Genomic DNA, 22,901 nt, shown 5'->3' with positions numbered 1-22,901 from the left:
CCTCCTCAATGCCCATCACCCACTTTCCCTTCCCTCCCACCCCCCCATCAACCCTCACTTTATTCTCAGTTTTCAAGAGTCTCTTATGGTTTGCCTTCCTCCCTCTCTAACTTTTTTTTTCCCCTTCCCCTCCCCCATGGTCTTCTGTTAAGTTTCTCAGGATCCACATAAGAGTGAAAACATATGGTATCTGTCTTTGTATGACTTATTTCACTTAGGATAACACTTTCCAGTTCCATCCACGTTGCTACAAAAGGCCATATTTCATTCTTTCTCATTGCCAAGTAGTATTCCATTGTATACATAAACCACAACTTCTTTATCCATTCATCAGTTGATGAACATTTAGGCTCTTTCCATAATTTGGCTATTGTTGAGAGTGCTGCTATAAACATTGGGATACAAGTGCCCCTGTGCATCAGCACTCCTGTATCCCTTGGGTAAATTCCTAGCAGTGCTATTGCTGGGTCATAGGGTAGATCTATTTTTAATTTTTTGAGGAACCTCCACCCTATTTTCCAGAGTGGCTGCACCAGTTTGCATTCCCACCAACAGTGCAAGAGGGCTCCCGTTTCTCCACATCCTCTCCAGCACCTATAGTCTCCTGATTTGTTCTTTTTAGCCACCTGGCATCAGGTGATATCTCAGTGTGGTTTTGGTTTGTATTTCCCTGATGAGGAGGGACGTTGAGCATCTTTTCATGTGCATGTTGGCCATCTGGATGTCTTCTTTAGAGAAGTGTCTATTCATATTTTCTGCCCATTTCTTCACTGGATTATTTGTTTTTCGGGTGTGGAGTTTGGTGAGTTCTTTATAGATTTTGGATACTAGCCCTTTGTCTGATATGTCATTTGCAAATATCTTTTCCCATTCTGTAGGTTGCCTTTTAGTTTTGTTGATTGTTTTCTTTGCAGTGCAGAAGCTTTTTATCTGAGGTCCCAGTAGTTCATTTTTACTTTTAATTCCCTTGCCTTTGGGGATGTGTCAAGTAAGAAATTGCTGTGGCTGAGGTCAGAAAGGTTTTTTTCTGCTTTCTCCTCTAGGGTTTTGATGGTTTCCTGTCTCACATTCAGGTCCTTCATCCATTTTGAGTTTATTTTTGTGAATGGTGTAAGAAAGTGGTCTAGTTTCATTCTTCTGTATGTTGCTGTCCAGTTCTCCCAGCACCATTTGTTAAAGAGACTGTCTTTTTTCCATTGGGTATTCTTTCCTGCTTTTTGTCAAAGATTATTTGGCCGTACTTTTGTGGGTCCAATTCTGGAGTCTCTATCCTATTCCATTGGTCTGTGTGTCTGTTTTTGTGCCAATACCATGCTGTCTTGATGATTACAGCTTTGTAGTAGAGGCTAAAGTCTGGGATTGTGATGTCTCCCACTTTGGTGTCTTCTTCAATATCACTTTGGCTATTCGGGGTCTTCTGTGGTTCCATACAAATTTCTGGATTGCTTGTTCTAGCTTCAAGAAGAATGCTGGTGCAATTTTTATTGGGACTGCATTGAATGTGTAGATAGCTTTGGGTAGTATTGACATTTTAACAGTATTTATTCTTCCAATCCATGAGCACAGAATGTTTTTCCATTTCTTTGTATCTTCTTCAGTTTTCTTCATGAGCTTTCTATAGTTTTCAGCATACAGATCTTTTACGTCTTTGGTTAGGTTTATTCCTAGGTATTTTATGATTCTTGGTGCAGTTGTGAATGGGATCAGTTTCTCTATTTGTCTTTCTGTTGCTTCATTATTAGTGTATAAGAATGCAACTGGTTTCTGTACTTTAATTTTTTATCCTGTGACTTTGCTGAATTTGTGTATCAGTTCTAGCAGACTTTTGGTGGAGTCTGTCGGGTTTTCCATGTATAATATCATGTCATCTGCAAAAAGTGAAAGCTTAACCTCATCTTTGCTAATTTTGATGCCTTTGAACTTCCCTGATCTTGGGAAGGAAACAGGCATTGAAATCCAAGAGGCACAGGGAACTCCATTCAGACGTGACTCGTATCGATCTTCTGCACGACATATCACAGTGGAACTGGCAAAATACAAGGATAAAGAGAGAATTCTGAGAGCAGCTAGGGATAAACAGGCCCTAACATACAAAGGTAGACACATAAGGCTAGTAGCAGACCTATCTACTGAAAATTGGCAGGCCAGAAAAGAATGGTAGGAAATCTTCAATGTGATGAACAGAAAAAAATATGCAGCCAAGCAGCAAGTCTATCATTCAGAATAGAAGGAGAGATAAAGGTTTTCCCAAACAAACAAAAACTGAAGGAATTCATCACCATTAAACCAGCCCTACAAGAGATTCTAAGGGGGACTCAGTGAGTGAAATGTTGCAAGGACCACAAAGTACCAGAGACATCACTGTGGAATTTCTTTTTAGGTGGGACTTAGGGCTGGTGGTTCGGTTGGAAGAGGGGACTTTTTAGAAGCACAGTTTTTATAGCATTTAACATAATGCTGAGAATATATCAGTTGCACATATAAAAGAAAAAAAGCGTGGCTGCTTTAGTGAGCATTAATGGCAGCTCATGCTTTCCCCAAATATCCCTTTTGCTGCCTGAAGCTAAAATCACATTTGGCAGGGGTTTAGGCAAGTAGCAGGAAGGGTCAAGTGGGTTTCCACACGGGGTGGACAGCAGAGTCCTACAGTTTTGAACTGGAAGTGATCTTAGAGCTCATAGTCCAATCTCTTATTTTCCAACCATAACCTCTCTCTCTGGCTGTCACCTCTTTGGCTAACTCCTGCTTCAGGACTCAATTTAGAGAGGGATTAGGCATTACCTCCCTCCTCCTGCAAAGTCTGGTTGCCATCCTTCTTTAGGTCCCCTGTACTTCTTCCGTGGTCACACTCATCACTTGGAATTAAAATACTTATTTAATTTAATTTTATTTTACTTTGTTTTGTTTTATTTTACTTTAATTTTTAAAAATACAATTTATTGTCAGTTGGTTTCCATACAACATCCAGTGCTCATCCCAAAAAGTGCCCTCCTCCCTACTTTCTCCTCTCCCCCCCCCCCCCATCTACTTTGTTTTGTTTTATGTTATGTTATTTTTGTTATGTTATTTTTATGTTATGTTATGTTGTGTTGTGTTATGTTATGTTATGTTATGTTATGTTACTTATCTGTTGCTCCTAAGAGACTCCAAGGACAGGTCTTTGGTGTATCTAAAGCCAATTGTAGGGCCTGCACATAGTCATTCTCAGAAAGTATCAACTGAATAAAGGAATGTGCTTGAAAAACTCTGAGGCAAAATCATTGAGGTCTACGGAGAGTTTGCTAGGGTAGAGTAGACTAGATGACTGGACCAACAGTGACAGAGCAGAACTAACAAACCAGAAAACCTCATGATAATGATAACAATAATATAGAAAGAATAGAAATGATAGCATCTCCTGAGTGCTTCCTAGGTGACACCCTGTGTCATCATACTTTATAGGTATGAACTCATTTATTCTCCACCAATGTGCCCATTTTACAGATGAGAATATTGAGGCACAGATGAGTTATATAACTTGCCCAGTTCACAAGACTAGAAGGTGGCAGTGGAGCCAAATGTTCAACTCAGTCAATAGAATTTCAAAACTAATTATCATCACAATGACAAACATTGATGGCAGACCTAATAATCATAAGACACGATATCAATCTCTGATAGATCCTTGCCTTCAGCTAGAGTCCACACTGTGTATAAATGAAGAGACTGGCGGGTGAATCTGTAGTCAGAGTGCAGACATGTATAGGCCTAGGGCGTCTTAGGTAGTCTAGAAGTGTCTTACATCCCTAAAGATTGAACTAAATCTTTGAACACACAACAGGTCCTTCTATAAAAGGAGAACTTGAACTGGAAGGAGAACTTTAAGGAAAGGTGTCCTGGCAGTCTAACAAATATGAATAAAAAAAGACTGGAAATTTGTACATTAAAATATTGACAATTAGGTATCTTTAGTGCTAGGATTGTGAGTGACTTAAAACTCTTATTGATGCTCTTCCTCACTCTCCAATGTTTCTTCAATGTACATATATTACTTTGGTGATTTTTTAGAAGAAAAATCTTGGAAGTGATAAAGACAAGTGCTAGCTTTTCTCAAACTCCACCCAGAATTAATTCCATCTGTTTATGGTGACTGAAACAGAGGAGGGCTTTGAATTTTTGTGGCTGTTTAGAAACTTAGTTTATCAGGGTTAGAAAGAACCATAGAAGTTTATTAATTTAGTTCTGGATAGCTGTATTTATGTCCTTCTCCCTTCTATCTAAAAGTTGAAAGGAAGTTATTCATTGGTGGGCATAAAAATTGATCCTTTATTATACAGATTGCATTGTTTTTTTTTTAAATTTTTTTATTTTTTCTAAATTTTTTTTTTTTAACGTTTATTTATTTTTGAGACAGAGAGAGACAGAGCATGAACGGGGGAGGGGCAGAGAGAGAGGGAGACACAGAATCGGAAACAGGCTCCAGGCTCTGAGCCATTAGCCCAGAGCCTGACGCGGGGCTCGAACTCACGGACCGCGAGATTGTGACCTGAGCCGAAGTTGGATGCTTAACCGACTGAGCCACCCAGGCGCTCCCAGATTGCATTGTTTTATAGGTTATTATTATTATTATTTTTTTACACTGCAGGTTACTACCAACAGAAGCCCCTTGAAAGTGGCTTCTGTAGGATCATGAACCTCTTGAAATTGTATGCAAATCTTTGTGTGTGTATAAATGTACATTTTTTTTTTTTGGAGTGGATGAGTTCATAGTTTTCATACATTCTCAAGGAACCCCTCAAAAATATTAAGAACTGCTACATGAAATGGACCCACCTATAAATCCCAGACAAGGGCAATCGGCATCTGGATCTGCTGTTAGAAAGTTAGAGGCAAAGTTGGAATCAGGTGGCCTGGTCAATAATCCAGGTGCAGGGCTCAAGAATAAGATTATTACCAGTCATGAGCTGGTCATAAGGTTGTAAATCAGAATCCAGATGTAGGGGCGGAAACTGCCTGGAATTAGGAAAGAGGGAAAGAAAGAATACAACAAAAGTAGTTTTAGTAAATACCTGTTGCTTCGAAAGGAATTGATTTTAGACTTGGCTAAGACAAGAGGTTTCTCTGTAGCAGTGCTATATTCTGGTATGAGTTAAAGTGTCTGAGTTCCCAGATGACTCTATGATGTCTGCAACTCTCCCTCCTGGGGGGTCTCTCCATACCCTTAAATGCAATCTACTAGAGATTCGGGGATTGTGGACTCTATGCTATTACTTACTTACTCCTGTTTACTACATTTATAAAATTATGTCTAAGACCTTAAAATATACAGAGAGCAAGCACAAAAATAGTATTTTTCACAATAATAATAATATTTGCAACCATATCATATAAATGCAGATTATTATGGTGTCAAGATGTTCCAAAAAATAATATTAGCATTTAGTTTTATAGTTAGAGAATGAAAACAATTTATTTCAAAGATTGGATGGTTAATAGGACTGGTTCTCATGGAACATTGGGTGCATTTCTTTCTTTCAAAAAAAAGAAAATGATTTTAAGTTTATTTATTTATTTTGAGAGAGAGAGAGCAAGTTGGAGGAGGGGCAGAAAAAGAGGGAGAGAGAGAATCCCAAGCAGGCTCCATGCCATCAGTGCAGAGACTGATGCGGAGCTTGATCCCATTAACCATGAGATGATGACCTGAACCGAAATCAAGAGTTGAACACTCAACCGACTGAAGCATCCATGTGCCCTAAAAAAGATTTGATATTTAAGCAATCTCCATACCCAATGTGGGGCTTGAACTCACAACCCTGATATCAAGAGTTGCGAGCTCCACCAACTGAGCCAGCCAGACGCCCCATCTTTTAAAAAAAAATTTTTTTAATGTTTTTATTTTTGAGACAGAGAGAGACAGACCATGAGCAGGGGCAGGACAGAGAGAGAGGGAGACACAGAATGCAAAGCAGGCTCCAGGCTCTGAGCTGTCAGCCCAGAGCCCGACACGGAGCTCAAACTCACAGACCGTGAGATCATGATCTGAGCTGAAGTCGGACGCTTAACTGACTGAGCCACCCAGGCACCCCCAGATGCCCCATCTTTAAACCTAATACAAACATTGTGGCAGGCACTGTGGAGGATACAAAAGAAATACAAGACAGGCTTCTTAACCTTAAGATATTACAGGTTTTTCAGGAAACATGAACAATACAAGTCCAGTCTGGAGTAAAGAGTTAAATTCAATGTGGTCAAGTGCTAAATGTAACCAATTCAGAGGAGAGTTGAGGGGTCTTGGAAACTGCTCTTCAACAACAGACATGAACATGTGTATACATATGTACACACACACAGACCTCCTCATCCCTAATGAAAGAAGCTTGCAATATCACTTTTCCTTTCATTTTTAAAAAGAAAATCAATGATACATTAAAGTATGATATATAGAAAATATGTTCTATTTCAGTTGTGTGTTCTTCAAGACTCTTTTAACATTCCAGCTTTATAAAAAAGTCATTATTTTAAAAGGCAAGCAGCCTTACACATGCATATAGATGCATTTCCTATTGATGAATTTTTTAGGCTGAGCCTTTATAAAACTGGTTATTTAAAAAAAGAAAGAAAAAGAATGAGAAAGAAAGAAAAGAGAATAAAAGGAAAGAGGAAGAAAGGAAGGAAGAAAAGAACTGTTCTCCCTTATTTAACAGAACTTGGTACATTAAGATAAATATTCACTTATTTAATTTAAACCACATATAGTGTAGATTTTTCTGCTTTTAAGAGACACATTTGCATTTCCTAGTTTTGTCATTTTAAACCTCAAAATAGTTTTTGTTGTTGTTGTTGTTTTAGAGAGAGAAGGAGAGCACCAGTGGGGAGAGGGGCAGAGGGAGAGAGCAGGCTGTCACCGCAGAGCCCGATGCAGGGCTCAATCTTACAAACCGCGAGGCCATGACCTGAGCTGAAATCAAGGCTCAACTGACTAAGCCACCCAGGTGCCCCTCAACATAGTCTTTCAAGTATGTTACTTATGTAAAGATTTATCTTTATCCCTGTTAACTATTTGGAAAAATGAATGCTAAAATTATCTTTGGTTCCTACCTCTATGTGGCTTAATTAGGTAAAAATTTTTTTAAATCCAGATTTGAAGAAGCTTGGAGATATTTTAAAACAGAATACATCTATATATGCCTCAGGAAAAACTCAGGGTTTTTATGTCAGGTTTGAAATAAGAACAAAACTGCTTTGAGATACCTGATCACAGAAACACAAATCATGTCTCCACAGACTCTCCAACAATGCTCTCTGCCAAAGCCACTGTGACAGTATATTGTGTAGGAAAAGATACCCTGGGCCAGAAGACAACACATCTGGGTTCTGGTGGCAGCATCTTTACTCTCTTCATCTGTTTTCTTATTTCTGAAATAAAGGTAATAATACCTGCCCTGTCCATCTCTCAGGGTTTTGTGAAGACAGAGTGTGACAATAAATAATTGGAAACATTTTGGGCAAAGCATGTAGAGTGAATTCAAAATTTTAAGATAACTTTTTAAGAAAAAATTGATTTAAGTGAAAATTAAATAAAAATATAATGATACATAGCATTTCATTTTCCCTAGATTGACACAAAGGTCTGGGGAAATTGGGTTTTAGGAAGACTTTAAATTCTATTTCACTTTAAAAGCATTCCACAGTGGTGATTCCAGCGCCTTGTTGAATCTGTTTCTGGTAAAGTCTGGGGGGCATGGAAAAGGTGAATGATGTGGTGAAAAGACACGTAGGGTAGGTAGGGGATCACTGTTAACAAATGGCTGTTAAAATTTGTGTTAAAGAAAGTGTCCAAGATTTAAAAATTTTTTTCTTTTTAAGTTTATTTATTTATTTTGGTGGGGGAGAGGAAGAGAGAAGGGGAGAGAGAGAATCTCAAGCAGGCTCCGTGCTGTCAGCTTGGAGCCTAATGTAAGGCTTGATCCCATGAACCATGAGATCATAACCTGAGCTGACATCAAGAGTCAGAAACTTAACCCACTGAGCCACCCAGGTGCCCCAGTGTTCTTCCGAGATTTAAGGACTTGTGGCAAGCTTCTCAGAGTCTAGTCCCCATTAAAAGCCATAATGGGTGGAAAAGTCTGCTAAGAGTTAACAGTGTCCTGTTAAGAACTAGTGTTCTTTTTCCCAACTTCATGTCTTTATACCATCTTTCGTGTATTTGTGCTCCTTATCCAATACTACTCTCTTCCCCCAAAGCCTTCCTAGAACTGGTCCCACCTTCAAGTCAACAGAAGCTTATGAAATACTTTATTCTTGAGGAAATTTCAGAGTTACTTCCTGCTTTTGTTTAGAATTCAGTGATATTGTACCTGTTTTTGTTTTTTGGTTTTTTTTTTGGGGGGGGGGTTTTTTGTTTTGTTTTGTTTTGTTTTGTTTTGTTTTGACTAAAGGAAACCAGTGACTAAAATGCTTCCTGATCTGTTCCCCTCCTGCTGCCTCCACCTTGTTTGGAGAGTTCTCATTTATTCATTGCTGGTATTGACAGCTATTGAAAGGTTTAAATCCATATTATTAATCCAAAATAAATTTGATACAAGCTTATTGCCTAGTAGTAGAGACATGGTTATATAAACTACAATATATCCACTTCCAAGAGTACTGTGTAGCTATAAAAAACAATGCTTAAGTAGCTTCTAAAAACAAGGCAAGAGCTTGTTACAAAGTTAGTTTTTTAAGTGTTAAAAGTAAATCTAATAGAGTCCCAATTATATAAAGATCTTTGAATATAGGTGAATTTTTTTTCTTTACATTTAGCTGTATTTTTCCAATTTTCTATCATGAGCATGTTCATTTTTATATTAGAATGGAGTCTGTTTGTGGTTTTTTTTTTTCAGCCCAGTACTAAGTAAATTGTTTTCACATTGGTTAATAAGAATAAACACACTTAAAATCTCAACAATAATGATAAAAATATATATATTATTCTGGGAGAAACTGGTGTATAACAGGTGAGTTCACTACAGACCACTCAGTTTTAAGTCCAGCCTGAGCTCAGCCTGTTACTGTGTAAAGTAGGAAGTGGTGAGATTACTGGAGCTTTGCGGTTGACTTCATGTAACCTTGGCCACAACAGACATACATACCTCGTAAGTCCCCACCACTGCCCTCCCCTTCATCCTTCAAAATCTCGTCCCTTGCCAGCTTCCCATTTTATTTCCATACCTCCCCAATGGCTTAAATCAAGGGACAGGAAGGGAGGGGAAAATGGGGCAGGTCAAACTTAAAGGTATAGGAAAGATTCTTTTTTCCTTACTTCTATCTCTGCAGGCAGGGGAGATCCCTTTGGACAAGTTCTGAGAAACAGAACTATTTCATGTAACTGAGCACTCAACTACTTCAGCCAATGGAGCTTGTGACCCAATTGTGGGAGTGCAGTTGAGTTCCCTTTTATTTCTTAGAGTGACTTTTTAAAAGGCACTGGAGCATGTAGCAGTGTCTTTTTCCCTTTCTTTCTTTTTAACACTAAAAATTCATGGTAATGATCATTATTACCCCATTAACATTTTGTGAAATTGATTAAGACCTAAAGCAGCTTTTTTGGCATAAGAGTGTTGTAATATCATATTCAATAAAGGTTTAGCAGGCAGAGACTGCATAAAGACAGAGCATGGTACATATTTGGAGGTCCTGTAAAAATCTCCATTAGCTCTCCAAGGACACGCAAAAATATTTAAAAAAAAATTTTAATGTTTATTTATTTTTGAGAGAGAGACAGAGTGTGAGCAGGGGAGGGGCAGAGAGAGAGGGAGACACAGAACCTGAGCAGGCTCCAAGCTCCGAGCTGTCAGCACAGAGCCCTACACAGGGCTCGAACTCATGAACCATGAGATCGTGACTTGAGCTGAAGTCAGACGCTTAACTGACTGAGCCACCCAGGCGCCCCAAAAGTTTTTAAAAAAATGTATTCTGTGAGGGGCACCTGGGTGGCTCAGTCAGTTAAAGGTCTGACTCTTGATTTTAGCTCAGTTCATGATTTCACGGTTGCCAGATCAAGTCTTATGTCGGCCTCCTCGCTGAGAGTGGAGACTGCTTAAGATTCGCTCGCTCTCTGCCCCCCCCCCCACTCACGTTCTTGCTCGCTCTCCGTCTCTCTCACTACCCCTCTCAAACAAACAAACAAAACCAATAGCATAAAAATGTATTCTGTGGTGCAAACAATATTTTCTCAGTCCTTTTTAAAATGTTGGGGAGGAAATCTTGCTGTTCCTTTTGTAACATATAATTTGTGCAATTATAGGACAAGTCCCCTAAGTACTAACTAGCGCAGGGAAAAAAATAAATATTTACAAGCTGAGAAAGAAGAACTATAAGAGCTGTATGTCCAGGGTACAACTCTCCCCAGGGCTCCAGGAAGGCTGGTAGCAGAGGTCATGAAATGAGAGTTTTCAGTCAAAGCAGAGAAAGAAGAGGGGCCCAGGCTAAGGGAAGGTCAAGTTTAAAGGCACTGCTGTGTGAAAGAGAATCCTCAGGAAAAGGAAAGCTACTTGCTGAGAATAGTTGTAGATGAAGCCAAAGAAGCAAGCATCAGCCATATCACAGGCTGGGGAGTTTGGAGTCTACTGTAAGGACCGGGAGTATCAAAGTGATCTCAGTAAGAGTTTTACTAGGTTGGCACAGCTGTTTTAAAACCATTTCAGGTTGGGGCACCTGGGTGGCTCAGTTGGTTAAGCATCTGACTCTTGATTTTGGCTCAGGGTATGATCTTGTGGTTGTGAGATTGAGCTCCACGTTGGTTTCGCTTTGGGTGGGAAACTTGTTAACTCTCTCTCTCTCTCTCTCTCTCTCTCTCTCCCCCCCCCCTCCCCCTGTCTCTCCCTCTGTCTCTCTCTCTCCCTTTTTTCTCCCCCCCTCCTTCTCTCCCTTCTTCCCTTTCCCCGTGCCTGGGTGGCTCAGTCAGTTAAGCATTGGATTTTTGATTTTGGCTCAGGTTGTGATACCACTGTGGTGAGATTGAGCCCTGCTTTGGGCTCACTGTAGGGTGTGAAACCTGCTTGGGATTCTCTCTCTACCCCACTGTTGCTTGTGTTTGCATTCTCTCTCAAAATAAACAAATAAATAAATAAACTTTAAAAAAAAAGATTCTCCCTCTCTGACCCTCCCTTGCTCCCTTTCTCTCTCTCAAAAATAAAAATGAGTGCCTTTAAGTGGGACAGGTCTTTTCCAGGTCCATACTGCCTCCTACTTTGCTGTATTAAACCCCATGATTTCATGTATTTAAATACTTAGTAGTGAAGGCACTTGACACTGTCTCAAGAAACATCTGGGTAGGCAATGGAGAGTCATAGAAGGACTGGAATAAATCAATGACATGATCAGATTTGCAATTTAGGAAGGTATTCAGGCAGTAAATTGGAGAATAGGTTTTGTGACAGTTGGCATGAACTGGAGGGAAAGGCTGATCAGAAAGATATTTAGAAGGGTAAAATCTACAGGACCTGATAGTTAATTGTATGTGGCAGATGAAGACGGAGGAGGTTTAAATGGCTTCTAAGTTCTGGCCCTGGTAAAGGGGCAGATTGGAGTGTGATTCACTGAGATGGGAGCTTTGCAACCGAAGTAACAGGTGGGAGCAATGAAAGGACGTTCAGTTTGAGACCAGGTATGTCTGATGGTCCTGTGGGGCATTTTTGGCAAACTATTCAGCAGGCTAGAGATGCTGTGGGTACTTGGCTTTCCCCATGGTCTGGAACCAGGTTGGTTGTTGGGTTGTTGAGCTATTCTTAGCACCATTTGTTTTCCACCTTCTTTGGCTGTATCCCAAGGAAAAGCCTGATTTCTGTTTTCATTTGTTCCCATTTACCTAAATTCTCAGGTTGTATCCATCCTGCAGGGGTTTTAAGGAAGAGGAATGTAATTATGTTTCACCTTCTTGTGCCTGTTTCCTCTCTCTTCCACCCATCAGGGAACTGCCCCGTGGTTGTTTGTACTGTTATTGTTAGTAGGTAATTGTGCCTGCATGGTTAACCACCCAGCAGAGCATTTGTGGGCTGCATGTGAACATGAGCTACTACCATTAAGAGATGGCAGACGCCCAGCCTTTCCGGGGAGCACACCTGGCACAGAAGGCTTTCCTGTCCCATGAACACTGACTTATCTGTAATAGGCCTCCTGCAGGGGTGGGGCTCGGGCTGGGCTGCTTATGGGCTGGAACTAATGGCAAAATCATTCTTAGAAGCTTGGCAGGACACATGCAAAGGAACAAAGTGTTTGCATTGTCCTCAGTAATTTAAAGCTTTCTCCTCTGGACCTGAGAGGAATCTGGGTTCTAGAAATAAAATCTACCCAACTCATGCCTCCAAATGACTAAATTCTTGTGTAATGTTGGCATTTGAAGTTGTCTGCAGAATGAGGCAAATGACCAGTGGGTATGGCCAGGAAGTCCTGCGAAGGACCTTTACAAAGGGTGAGACTGCAGTGGTATCCCTCCATGGGAATGTAGACCACTCTGAACCCTGGTGTGGCTCCATGATGCTTTGGGTAATTCACATGCTACCTTGGGAAAGGGGGAGGGAATATCCAGATTAAAGGTAAGAGAGGTTCATTGAAACACAGTTGGATACATTTGTGTATTTATTTTAACTGTTATTATACTCATTGACAAGTTTTTTAAAAAAAAAGAATGTGAAAAGAAAATTCTGCAGTTTCACCACCCAAAGGGGTGCCTGGGTGGCTTAGTTGGTTAAGCATGCAACTCTTGATTTTGGCTCAGGTCGTGATTTTACAGTCATGAGATTGAGCCCTGCATCAGGCTCCATGCCCAGCTTGGATTCTCTCTTTCCCTCTGCCCCTCCCCACTCATGTGCATGTGTATATGCACTCTCTCTCTCAAAAATTAAATTAATAAATTAAAAAACCCCAAATCCTTTCCTGCAGGTACATGTACAAAACATTATTTTTATTAATGATAAATCATGTTGTACATTTAGGGGGTTGTTCCTTATAAATTAGTATATACTTTACATAGAATGGAATGTATAGATGTTAAGTGTACATTTTGATGATTTTTGGCAAATGTATACCCACTCTGTCCCTGACCTCTCCCTCAAGCCATATTCCAAGATTAGAACATTTCCATCACTCTAGAAATTTCCCTTACCTCTTTTCAAATCAGTCTCTACTCTCTTCATCTGCTCTCCACCCTCCCAGGCAACCTCTGTTCTGATGTCTGTTGCTACAGATGGTTTTGCCTGTTCTCAAACCTCATATAAATGGAAACATACAATTGCAAACAGTTTTGTACTGTTTTTTTTTTTAAACCTAGTAACACATGTGAATGATTTCCACCTCAGTAGTATTTATCCACAGCATCACTTTTAATGGAAAAATAATACTGCTTTTTATGAATGCAGTGTATCATATTTATTTATTTAACCAGTTCCTATCAGTGGACATTTTGATTTCTTTAATTTCCTCTTTTCCCCTCTTCCTTCCTTCCTTCCTTCCTTCCTTCCTTCCTTCCTTGTTATTATAAACATCCCTCATATCAATATCATTATAGGCAAGCCTTTGCATGTGAGGCAATGTGAGGTTACATTCCTGGAAGTGAAGTTGCTGTGTCAAATAAACGCGTCTTATTTAAAGAGATATTGTCAAGTGATCTCCCAAAAGACTGCCTTAGTTTATTTCTTAGTATTGTCAAAACATCATGTAAACTTGTTTTCTCAAACCCCCACCAGCTTTGAGAATTGGGGGGAAAATCTTTGATCTTATTCAGTTTCATAATGTAAACCTGATATTTCATGTGAATCTGTATTTCTTTTACTATTCTTAATGAGATTGAAGACTTTTTCTTCTGAGTAAATTTCATTTCCATTTGTCATTTTACAGTAGAAATAATTGGTCTTTTTTAAAAAAATTAATTTTCCAGGGGCTCCTGGGTGGCTCAGTTGGTTAAGTGTCCAAGTCTTGATTTTGGTTCAGGTCATGATCTTACAGTTAATGGGTTCAAGCACTGTGTTGGGTTCCACACTCACAGTGTGGAGCCTGCTTGGGATTCTCTCTCTCCCTTTCTCTCTCTCTCTCTCTCTCTCTCTCTCTCTCTCTCTCAAAATAAATAAATAAACTTATCCAAATGATCATTAGCTGATTATGGAAAAAAATAATCTTATTGAAGATGGAGGATAAAAGTAAACCAATGAACACAACCAGAAGCCAAATTTTCTGTCTGTTACTTTTAGCCAATGGTTGATATTAGCCTTATTCTATAATTGATTTTGCCTAATTTTTGCTTTTCGGGCAGTGTTTTTGTTTTCAGTTACTTTTAGAAAGGTTTTACTTCTGCTTGCAAAAAAATTAAATTTCAGTTTTGAATGACTAGTTTTTTAAATAAAATTAATCCACTAAGGATACCTTTAAACCAGGACATACCTTAGATATTTTAAGAATTATTAAGGGAGAGCGAAATAGCCAGTGTTTAGGAAGCCATTTGATTTTTTCCAAGTTATCCAGCAACAAAGTTAGTAAGTGAGGTTTGAAAACATTCCAACCTTTTGTGTCAAATCCCGGGTAGGTCTATACCATCTTTTTAGTATATCATAATTTTATTTCAAACTTTGATTATCAGCATCATCAGTAGGTATAGGCAAAGAGGTTCCTTTTTAAAATTTTTAAGAGAACCATTGGTGTTTTAGTGTAGCTCAATTGAACCTGGGATAGCTCAGTTCCTTAATCGTAGAATTGAGAGGATTGGTTAAATTTACCCCATAGGTCTCTTTGGGACCTAAAACTCTTAAGATAGAGAAATGTATCATTGTTATAGTAAATGTAAGTAAGATTTTTTATGATAATAGAGATTAATAAATACCATTTTGGTAACTTCTTATTTTGAGAATGTCCAAAGAGTCATTGAGAGATTCAATAAGCATGTAGGCAGTAGGGTAGAATGCAGATTCTGGAGTTGTAGGCAGTTTTGGGTCTGAAATCCAGCTCCATCACTTCCTATTTGTGTAGCCTTTAGCTAATTAACTTAATCTCTCAGTTTCTCAGTTTGCTCATTTGTAAATGGGCGTAACAATTGTCTATCTCAAATCATTGCCTGATACATAAGAAATATCCAGAATATGGTAGCTGCTGTTATTATTTTTATAATCATCATCATCATCATCATCAACACAATCAGGAATGTATAGAATCAGAGAAGCAGAAGCAGCTGTCACTTCATTATTCATCAATCCACTCTAATTTATATTTGAAACTTTTGATTGGTTATTTGTATTATCAAGTATACAATGCATCTGATCCCCTCATCCCATTTGGAAGGATATAATAGCTGAAAACCTTCTATGTGCCTCTCAGGTTCTCCTTTGTAACTAAACCGCTCTCTCAAATTGGTGGTAGTGAAGTCCATTCACTTTGTGAAGGTCCAGTGATCTGGAAGGAAGCCTGGAACTCCTTGTGGCCTGAATGTACTCATAACCTCTCCCCTTGTGAGTGCCTGCCACAGTGGCGACAGAGAAACCACCCTGCAGGTCACTAGAAGGTGTGCAATTGCTCCCCACTACAGACTCCTAGAGAGACAGGTATGAACCGTCGGTGGCCCTGAAACTCCCCTGCAGTGTTCTTCTACTAAATCCTCTCTGACTATATGTGACTTGACCTGGAAGGTCCCCTTTTGTTTTGAGGACCTTACTGACTGTCATTTCCAACCCTCCCTTCAGCTAACCTATGTCATAGCACCTGTGCCTTAATAACGAGTAATGCATGAGTCTGTCTCCCTTACTAGCCTAGATAAGAAGCTCAATAAATGTGTATGCAGTGGATAAAGGAATGCATGAACAAAACAGTTCCCATCCTTGATAGTGATGTTCAGGATTTGCCCAAGACCCAAGTTTTCAGACATCTCACAAATACTTTAACTCCTTCAAAATTTTGGAACCTGTCCTACTTCCCCCACCAGGAGGGCTCCCTCATGCCTACCTATCACTGTCATGCATTCTTCCTGAAGCTCTACATATGTTATCTAATCTTCACTACAACCCTGAAGGCTGGTTGAGGACACCTAAAACTCAGAGTTATAAAGCCACTAGCCCAAGACTCAATATGGGGAGCAAATGGTTTGGATTCCAGGTTTGTCTGACTCCAAAGCCCAGTGCTCTTTCCACCATACTACATTGTCTCCAGAAAGAGGACTGGCAGGTGGTGAGATCTGTCACCTGGTTGTCCCATCGTCTCAGGTGTGTGTGAGTAGAACTCCAAGGCTTTCACCAATAGGTATCACCGTTTTGAGGCATGAGAGCAGGTGGGTGGTAGAGTCTGTTTTGAATGTGGCAGAAGAGCTTGAAATGTCACCACCAGCTGTCATGGATGTTTAAATTTCTTCTGGCTCAAGGGATTGTTCCCCATTAAAGCAATTGAATCTATCTGGGAGGAAGAGGGCATCTGCAGTAAGTCATTTACATCTTGTATGTCTTATCAATTCAAGCCCAAATGACATATGTTTGGAAAGTGACATATATGTGACACATATGTCAGCCTAAAGAAAGAGGTAAACTGAGGCAAGCTCAAAGGACCAGAAATTGAGTTTATTTGGGAATAGTGGAGGAATTGCAATTTGGGAAATTCATGCTGTAGCGAGCTATAAGGGTTTGGGGTGGACTTGTGAACAAGGAATGCAAAGATGGGAAAGTCTAGCCAGAGTCCAGGTGGTAAGTTCATTGGCTGGAGGATGGGGAGAGATTCTTGCTGGATGTTCACTGATGAGGAGATAAGCCCCATCTTCTGTAAATCAGCTGTTTGTGGGAAATCAGTGTCTTAATTCTTAAGTTCTGTTCTTCTGAGGGCATGTGCACGAGATTCCTCATATAATATCCTCCAGTTCAATTTGAGGTTGCAGTCCTTTCCCATGGTGTAGTTATATATAGAGAGAAATGTATATTAATTAACATTAATAAACATATATTCTTTCACATAATGTGGTTCTAGAGAGATAATTGAACATATATTAATACCAATAAAAATATTTTTTTAATTAAGACAGCCTCTTGGTATCATTCTCCTGGATATGTGTTATGAGGAGATGTGTTAAATTAGTTTTTTTGTTTGTTTTTTGGAGCAAAATTTTAATTGTTCTTGAGTCATCTTATAAATATAAGAGATTGCTTTTGAAGGGAGTACGAAGAAGAATTTTGTGTATTTTAATTTTCTAGAAGATTAATCTGTTAAATGTATGTTTTGGTATTTTTATAAGGGCTGTATTTATATATTAGAGTAGCTTGTTTTTTTTTTTTTTAATTCTAAAGCAATATGTTAGAACTAAGTTAAAGCAATGAAATTTCATACTTTTCATTTTTGCTGCCTTAGAATGGTCACAGTAAACTCAATGAAATATTTCTAGAAAGATATAAATACCATATTGTGTCTTCGTATTGTCAAAGTTCCAAGGTTTCTTTTTTTGTGGGCTTTTTTTTTTGACACATCATGATAAAAGCAATATTAAGTTTGCATTTCTGGGAAGAGTTAGTTTCTTATTATAAAGGAGTTAATACCGGATTTAGTGTTATGAGGTCCCAAGAAACAGCATTTTTAAAATCAGAAATAGCCTGACAAGAGAACAATGTACATCATTAGATGCAATTGCTGCATAAGTGGTCTTTTTGTGTTAGAGAGTGCAGTTTATAGTAATTGAAAAAAATCCCATGTGCCATTTTCATTGTTTGCTCCATTTGTTTGCTTTCTATGTGATTGAATTTCACACAAAGGAGAGAATGAAAATAATTTTCAGGTGCATCATTGTATTTTCTATAGATTCTTTAATTTTAGAGCTTAGCTCTTGTTAAGTATTCTCCAGGGCGTGTGTATTTGTGTGTGTGTGTGTGTGTGTGTGTGTGTGTGTGCGCGTGCGTGTGTGTGTTATGCCATTCAAAGAAGGAGAGTGACATTTCTTTTGAAACCAACCTCTGATTTGGTTGAATGTTACATTTTTTAAAAAACAACAAAAATTGGCTTTCAATCACATTTTGAGTTTATTTCTAGACATTTGCCAAAGCAAGCTTTATTGAAATTAGGAGACAAAATTATATTTTACATTTGCTAGTGTTGTGTTTCCAAAGCCACAGAAACACAGATATATAACACTCTGCCACACAAATATTATTTTAAAAAAACCCAATATATGAGATGCAGTTCTCGATCACACCATATTTTCCACATCTTTTTGTCAGTGGGTGTTTATACTTGGGTGAAATAAATTTGGGGAAAAGGATATATGTCCTCATTTTGAAGCAGCAAATCTTTGCTACTGTTTCGTTTTATGAATGGTGCATGGAACTGGCTTGTGGGAGTAAATGGGGAAACTGTAAGACATAAATAGAGTAACATTCAAGGAAATAGGGGAAAGGCAATGAAAATGGCTTGCATGGATAAACTATAACTATAAACTCATGGATATGAGGAACAGAATGGTTTGCTTTTAAGTTTAATTTTTGTAACTTGCTGCTACTCAGCATTACTGTTAAATACTTAACAGTGCATACTTAACAAGGCATTTTCTGAACACAGATCTCTGAATCTCGTTATATTAGCTTTTAATTATTAAGAGGTGGTTCTGTGAGACTCAGAATCCTGTGAGCCATTGGGAAGAAGGAACTAGTGCAATTTTAGGAGTGAGGACAGTATTGATGGATCAGAAGGAAAGTAGCTCAAAATTTTGTATTCTTATAAGAAAACTGTCCCTAAGAGAGAACTCTCCTCCTTTCAATTTATCTCTCACAAGAGATAATGAGTAAATGGGGATTCAGTATCATCCAATCTAGGCTTTAAGATTCAGACTTTAAAAAAAACCTCATAGCTGTTTACTGAAATGATTTTGTTCTAGAATATTATAATCAGCAGTCTTAGTGTAAATGCTCATGTTGTGTATTTAGAGCATGTTGACTTTGGGATGCTCTGGGTGAGTTTCCACACCACATTTTATATTGTGTGAAAATTTTATTATTAAAATCTGTATTGGGGGCACCTGGATGGCTCAGTCAGTTAGGTGTCCAACTCTTGGTCTTGGCTCAGGTTATGCTCTTGGGGTTTGTGGGATTGAACCCCATGTCAGACTCTGTGCTGACAGCATGGAGTCTGCTTGGGATTCTCTCTCTGCCCCTCCCCCATGCACATGTGGTCCCTCTCTCTCTCAAAAGCAATAAATAAACTTAAAAAAATCTGTATTGACTCATTAGGATATGTAGAAAATATGACAGGCATAGTGGCACAACTGACTTTTTTGAAAACGAATAATCCAAGATCCTGGTGAATAATTTGTCGCCTCTATAAAATTTATAAAAATCTATGGCTCTAAGTAAGATACAGTCTTCAAACATGTATTCTTCTTTTTTTTTATTTTTTTATTTTTTTACTTTTGAGACAGAGAGAGACAGAGCATGAATGGGGGAGGGGCAGACAGAGAGGGAGACACAGAATCGGAAGCAGGCTCCAGGCTCTGAGCCATCAGCCCAGAGCCCGACGCGGAGCTCGAACTCACAGTCTGTGAGATCATGACCCGAGCTGAAGTCGGATGCTTAACCGACCGAGCCACCCAGGCGCCCCAAACATGTATTCTTCTAACAAGCAGAATGGTCAGTGTTGGGAGACATTTTCCACGGGCCTCTCACATTTCTGCCTATCTTGTGAGCAGATGCACTGACTGTATTCGTTCTAGACTATCCTTTCAAGGATGTTTGTATAGCGAATGGTCTTGGAAAATAGAGGTCCTGTCTCCTTCTGGAGAAAAGGAACAGGTTTATTTGCTGCCTATTATAAAAGATTCAGCGTTCCTTTCCTGTAATGCAAACCAGTGCATGTGCAGATGTTATCTGGGCCCTTTCATGTCACCTTGTGGGGATTGAGATTCTGAGAACCAGTGTAAGAGAGTGCTGATACTCTGGCTACTGGCATTGATGTGAGTAATAACATACTTTGTGTCTGACTCAGGAGTCTCATGTCTTTTACCAGCGTGCATAAAACTGTGGTAGGCTTACTGGTTAATTTACAAGTAAGATACAATCTCAGAGCCTTCATAGTCCTTGAGAGTTTTCAGTACCATAGTTCATAGACAAATTTCTTCTTTATGTGTGCCTGTAATTGTTAAGACCTTCCTAGATGTATAACTAATAAAAGAAATGATCTTCTAAGTAATACTAAATACTAGGGGCACCTGGGTGGCTTAGTCAGTTAAGTGTTCAACTCTTGATTTCAGCTCAGGTCATGATCTCATGGTTCGTGAGATTAAGCCCTAAGTCAGGCTCTGTGCCGACAGCATGGAATCTGCTTAGGACTCTCTCTGTCCCTCTCCCGCTTTCGGGCTCTCAGTCTCCCTCAAAATAAATAAATAAACTTAAAAAAAAAAAAGGAAGCTTTTAAAAAATACTAAATACTAAGTAATCTTCCAAAATAATTCTTAAGATTCTTAGTGTTGTCTTCATTTCCCACCATATGCCCCACCTAAATTGTTAACTAGAGCCAATTTTCAATTGAAAATATTTTTTAATGTTTATTTATTTTTGACAGACAGAGAGCATGAGCGGGGAAGGGTCAGAGAGAGAGGGAGACACAGAATCTGAAGCAGGCTCCAGGCTCTGAGCTGTCAGCACAGAGCCCGATGCGGAGCTCAAACTCACAGACTGCGAAATCATGACCTGAGCCAAAGTCGGACACTCAACCGACTGAGCCACCCAGGCACCCCAAGAGCCAATTTCCAATTTAAGGAAAGAAGAAATCAATTGAATCTTTACTGCTAAAAATTCCTTGGCTGACAGAACTTTAGATATCACTCATTTCAAAAAAAGAGATTAGAAAGCTAAAGCTGGAATCTACTAAGGTCAACAGAGTAAGTAGGGAACCTAGCCTGGGATGGAAGATTCCTTTTAGTTCAGGTCTAATCCAGGATACTTACTAATGATGATAGTCTGTGTTTTCTTTTCTTGTTAGATAGAAACACCGTATTTTCTCCTTAACATTTAAAAATGATAAAATACCAGATTAAAATAAAATCAAATCAAAAAGATAAAATAGGTCTGGAATGGTAATGTGACACCCTGGTTAAGAGTGAGACCTCTGGTGTCAGCTAGACTAGGTTTGTGTTTTGGTTCCATCTGTGTAACTTTAGAGCAAGGCTTTGATTTAGCTTCTCTATGTCAGTTTGTCACCTTCAAAAAGGAAGTTAGAGCGATACTCCCTTAGAGAATGGCTGTCACGATGAAATGAGGGAATGCAACACACAGTGCAAGGCACCTGGTGAATTCTCATCAAATGCTAGTGATTATAATTAGATATTTGTTCAATGTGTGCCTGACAATTAACAAATGACTTAGAAAACTGGTCAACAAATAATGCAATAGCATTCATTATTCATCCCAAACAAATGGTTTTTAAGATGGAGACAATTGCACATTGATCAATTTCTTTGCCATTAGTGCAGTTCACATGTTTTTTGTGTTCCTTTTTGGGTCTTGCTGGGAATTAATTCCAATCCTGGCTCCCCCATAAATGATGTGGCCCTTAGGGACTCAGGAATTTTATTTCCACTTCAGCAGCTTTATAGGCACTTCTCTATCAGAATAAAAGTAGGGATGTCAAGTTTCTTGGCCAAAAGCTTCACTTTTATTTTCTTTCAGAGCCATCTAAAAGAATGTTTCCTTTTCCTCTGTTATTTGCATCTTGTAAAGCCAGTAAGCTGACCTTAGGATCCTATTATCTTTTGTTCACATAATTCACAAAAGCTACTGTCAATAATTCTATGATTATTTTTTCCTAAAAATTAAAAACTTTTAACTATTAATGAGTAAAAAATAGAAATGTAAGAGTTCTAGAAAATATGACTGTCCATTTGTTCTCAAACAGTAAACAAATAGCATGTTCACTGCTCCATAGAGAAATGAGAAAATAATGTACAAAATCTTTGTTAAAGCTAAATATATTAATAAAAGTCATTTATTTTGATACTGTATTCTCCCTAAATTTTTAGTGTTATTAAGATATATTTTTTCTATGAAATATTGCTTATGTACTGGGTTTTTAAAAAATGTTTTTATTTTGGTAAAGTAAAAAAAAAGTCAAACTCATATTGCCTTAAATTCTTTTTTTTTTAAATTGGCTTTTGAAATCCCAATGTCTAAGAACCAGGAATAATTATGATAGTGAACACTTATGTAAGGCATATTATAAGTCAGTCTCTGTTTTAAGAGCTTTATACACATTAGTTTATTTAATTCCTTTTTTTAAATGTTTTATTTATTTTTGAGACAGAGAGAGACAGAGCATGAATGGGGGAGGGTCAGAGAGAGAGGGAGACACAGAATCCGAAGCAGGCTCCAGGCTCTGAGCTGTCAGCACAGAGCCCGACGCGGGGCTTGAACTCACGGACCGTGAGATCATGACCTGAGCCGAAGTCGGATGCTTAACCGACTGAGCCACTCAGGCATCCCTAAAGATTTATTTAGTTTATTTAATTCTTAACAGCAACTTTATGAGGTGAGAACTGATTATACCCAATTTATAGGTAAGGAAACAGAGACACAGAATGGTTAAATAACTTGCCCAAGGCCACACAGCTAACAAGTGGTGAAGCTAGGGTTAAAACCCAGGATCCCTAAGCTAATCTCTTCCTTTTATTCCTTTCACTGAGCTAGAAATCTCAACCCAGTATTTGAATATGTGGAGGGCATTTTGGCAATGTCTAGCAAAAAGTTCAAAAATACATCTGTGCTTTGACCCAGCATTTCTAGGAATTTTTTCTAAGGAAACAACGAATTATGCCAAAATATATGTACAAGGGTATTAATTACAGTGTTATTTTCATTGGGGAAAAATAGAACTAACCAAACTCCTCACATGTAGGGGATTATTTAAATAATACATAGGATAGCCATGCAAAGGAATACTAATAGTTTTTA

The 22,901-nt window shown here is 38.7% G+C and overlaps 1 long non-coding RNA gene across 1 annotated transcript in view; it reads left to right on the top strand.

The window, feature by feature from the left end:
• The window catches only part of LOC125919419 (uncharacterized), a 107,183-nt gene that overhangs the window by 7,663 nt on the left and 76,619 nt on the right, over positions 1-22,901 (top strand). The window contains exons 3-4 of the long non-coding RNA XR_007456773.1: positions 7,264-7,406; positions 15,322-15,545. This is a non-coding gene — a long non-coding RNA (uncharacterized LOC125919419). The remainder of the gene's footprint in view (positions 1-7,263; positions 7,407-15,321; positions 15,546-22,901) is intronic.

This window comes from Panthera uncia, chromosome B4 (genome assembly GCF_023721935.1).
Source record: "Panthera uncia isolate 11264 chromosome B4, Puncia_PCG_1.0, whole genome shotgun sequence".
NCBI classification, from domain to species: domain Eukaryota; kingdom Metazoa; phylum Chordata; class Mammalia; order Carnivora; family Felidae; genus Panthera; species Panthera uncia.
This window is presented reverse-complemented; position numbering and strand designations above follow the sequence as displayed.